Consider the following 4,262-nt stretch of genomic DNA (forward strand, 5'->3'; position numbering starts at 1 on the left):
ATTTGTGTCTTTATCAACCAAACAAAAGAAAAACATTTGAGAGAGAAAAAATATAAACAGAGCAAAGAATAGTTTTGAATGAAAACGAATTAAAACAGCAAGCAAAAAATAATAATTTGTAAGCAAAGGAAATTATATAAACAGAACAAAAAAATATTTTTAATTAAAACAAATTAAAAACGCAATCCAAAAAATATATTTGCAAGCAAAAAAATATAAGATTTGAAAGAAAAGAAAAAAATTATTGAGAACAAAACTTAAAATTCAAGAGTAAAAAATAAGGAAAAACGGTTTAAACTACATAAAAAAAAATACTTAGTAAAATGTTTGGGTAATAAAATGTGTTGTGCTAAATAAAATGTTTTTAATGTTTTTTTTCCTCATTTGCGAATGAAAGTTGTTTTTTTCTGATTGCAAAATGCCTTCTCTCTCAAAACCTATGTCTAACCTATTTTTTTTCTCTCTCTCTTGGATTTGTTTGTGTGAGGGGTTAAAGTTCAGAAGGCGGGTCCTACGCTGATAGATGTAAGACACCTCTCCATTGGTCACTTGGAGTCTGAGTGACAGCTCCCCCTTCCTTATGTAGCTTGTTGAATGCAGGGATGTGTTACGGCCAGCATGGTTTTTTGATTGATTGAATTATTAGCAGTTTGCAAAAAAAACAAAAAAACATGAAAGTATAATGCAAGGTCAGCTAAGAGTATTTAAAACCCAAGAAAGATGACTTGTTTCCATTGGGGTCCTTTGTACTCAATTCATAGAGACATTTAATGACACAGATATACACTACTATGCAAAACATCATAAAAACAAAAACAAAAAAAATATGTACAGTAAACAGTTTGAGTAAACAGATTGATGGAATACTTTATTAACAGTAGGATACAGAGGTACAATTGTACAATGATTGTTATAAGGATAACACAAAAAGGCTTGTTTCCATTGTGGTCCTCTGGGACTGAGGTCAAAGCTCCATCCCAGCTCTGGGCGCTACACTATTCGTTACAATATTGAGCATTTTAGGCTATTAGCAATTCATTCCCTAATGTTAGGTTTCTGTTCTACTTACAGTTTGTGATCTGTATTTAAAATTGTTGTTACTGTTATAGTAGGTCAGTGGTTCCCAAACTTGGGATCGGGACCCTCAGAGGGGGTCCCCAGATTAGCTTAATGGGCAACATTGTTTTCTCTCTCAACAGTAAACAAACCAACCTATACAGTATAAGTGTATACAGGGTAGTCTGGGAGGCTTCGGCTCAAAGCCTGGACAGCAGGGGCGCGGCCACTGATTTCTGATTCAAATCAACAGCCAATGAAGAAAAGGGGGCGGGATCCACATGCAGTGGGTCTTACATGTAAATAGGAGCGACGGGAAGCAATTTCCCCTTGAGAAATTGCGGCCGCCATTGTTGTGTACTGCTGTTTGCCTCTCGTCGGACTTTTTAGACGAGTAGACCGGTAAGAGGCGTGTCCGCTCAGATTCTGAGCGTAAGTTACATCCCGCCCACAAATACCAGGGCTTTGGCCCAGAAGTTCCTCGCCGCTCCCGTTTGTATGCGAGGCGAAAAACTTCTGGGAACTCAGATTATATACAGGGTAACACATTTCTAAAGTGGCAATTTAATGACTTTTAAGACCTTTTTAAGGCATTGTGCGCTTGTAGTTCGGCTATTTTCACAATATTTATCTGTGGAACCGAGTCAAACTAAATCTAATGCCTACAATTTCAAGTGCTTGTCAGGGTGGGTGGTCCCCAGTTCAAGTATGATTATTCTGGGGGGTCCCCAGTTCAAATATGATTATTTTAGGCATTCACAGCCTGAAACATTTGGGAACCCTTGAAGTTATAAAATAAAGCTACATTATTTTATGTTATATTCGTTTTTCTAATTAAGGCAAGGCTGAAGTGACTGGCCTACTGGCCAGGCCCATTCCAGATAGACTGCTTTGGAAACGTTTCGTCTGATAGTGTGCTTCAGGCTGTGAATCCCTAAAATAATCATATTTGAACTGGGGACCAGAGCTGGGATGGAGCTTTGACCTCAGTCCCAGAGGACCACAATGGAAACAAGCCTTTTTGTGTTGTCCTTATAACAATCATTGTACAATTGTACCTCTGTATCCTACTGTTAATAAAGTATTCCATCAATCTGTTTACTCAAACTGTTTACTGTACATATTTTTTTTGTTTTTGTTTTTATGATGTTTTGCATAGTAGTGTATATCTGTGTCATTAAATGTCTCTATGAATTGAGTACAAAGGACCCCAATGGATACAAGTCATCTTTCTTGGGTTTTAAATACTCTTAGCTGACCTTGCATTATACTTTCATGTTTTTTAGTTTTTTTTGCAAACTGCTAATAATTCAATCAATCAAAAAACCATGCTGGCCGTAACACATCCCTGCATTCAACAAGCTACATAAGGAAGGGGGAGCTGTCACTCAGACTCCAAGTGACCAATGGAGAGGTGTCTTACATCTATCAGCGTAGGACCCGCCTTCTGAACTTTAACCCCTCACACAAACAAATCCAAGAGAGAGAAAAAAAAATCGAGACCAAAGACATAGGTTTTGAGAGAGAAGGCATTTTGCAATCAGAAAAAACAACTTTCATTCGCAAATGAGGAAAATAAACATTAAAAACATTTTATTTAGCACAACACATTTTATTACCCAAACATTTTACTAAGTATTTAGTTTTATGTAGTTTAAACAGTTTTTCCTTATTTTTTTACTCTTGAATTTTAAAAGTTTTGTTCTCAATTATTTTTTCTTTTCTTTCAAATCTTATATTTTTTTGCTTGCAAATATATTTTTTTGATTGCGTTTTTAATTTGTTTTAATTAAAAATATTGTTTTGTTCTGTTTATATAATTTCCTTTGCTTACAAATTATAATTTTTTGCTAGCTGTTTTAATTCGTTTTCATTCAAAACTATTCTTTGCTCTGTTTATATTTTTTCTCTCTCAAATGTTTTTCTTTTGTTTGGTTAATAAAGACACAAATGTAACTCCATACATTTGAGTACTTTTTCCACCACTGAATGTCAGGTAGAAATGGCAAACCTTGACAAATGCAGTGTTGGCAGAGATACTCTGCTGGGTGTATCCTTTCTACCTTCTGTTCTGCGTTCCGTTGACTGATGCGAGGGAGACTCACCGGACTATAGGCTAAAACAGATCCGACAGCCCCCGGATAGAAATGCAGGGCTTGATGCGTTGCTTGTCGGGGCCTGGACTAAACTGTAACCTAACGAGCGCCCATGATGGTGGACCCGGAGTCAGGAGGAACCATCTGTTTGGCACACAGTGAACAAAGCTATAATTTAAAGAGATACTTCACCCGCAAAATGACTTTTTTTCTATCGATTAGTCACCCCATGGAGACTTGAATTCATGGATATTTTTTAGTTTTTGTCGCATTCCTAAGCCAATAATTTGATGAACGGAAGCGGTTCCGGTAGGAGACACAAAATAGTCTCCTTTGTGTCTCTTACCAGAACCGCTGCCTACCGGTCCTCTGGTCATCAATGGCTCGTGGTCGCCATTGGCTTAGGAATGGGAATCACCCATTGGCTTTGGGTGAGCTATCCCTTTAAGTTTATGCTGGGTTGCAGAACAACTCGAGCTAGCTGAAATACCATTACAACACAGCCCTGTTTACATTCCTGTCTCTCCCTTGTTCAAACAAAAAACAGCCCTCTCCACCGCCCGGCAGCTCAGAGGAGTTGCCCTTCTGAACCTCCCTCCATCCTCCTCATAACACGAGTAGCAGGCCTATATCATCGCTGTCGGGCAGAAACCTCTTATCTCCATATTTGGGCTTTTTTAGTTTTTTTCTTAACCCATTAAGACCTGAGTCGATTCTTAAAAAAAATCTAAATCCTAACAGTTTTTTGAAAAAAAAAAATAATAATAATAATCTAGATTTTTCAAAAATAGCAGATCTACAAGCTCATAGCGCGGCACTCGGTGCCGCACTATGAGCTTGTATATCTGCTCGCGGCGCGAAGCGACGCGTTTCGAGCTTGCGGATCGGCTACTTTTGCCGTTTTTTTTATTTCAATCCTGAAAAGTAACCGCTTTGGACATATGAGGTTTCCACCCGACAGAGACGATATTCTCAATTGTGGGCAGATGCTCCCAAGACAAACTGCAGGTCAAAGGGACATTGCGTTGTGTGCACTGTGGAGCTGGGAGCAGGCTGAATCATGCATAATATTCTCTTCAATGCTCAAGCACATCCAAGGTGATGGGGCTT

Source organism: Gymnoscopelus braueri (genome assembly GCF_963280865.1).
Source record: "Gymnoscopelus braueri genome assembly, chromosome: 21".
NCBI lineage: Eukaryota > Metazoa > Chordata > Actinopteri > Myctophiformes > Myctophidae > Gymnoscopelus > Gymnoscopelus braueri.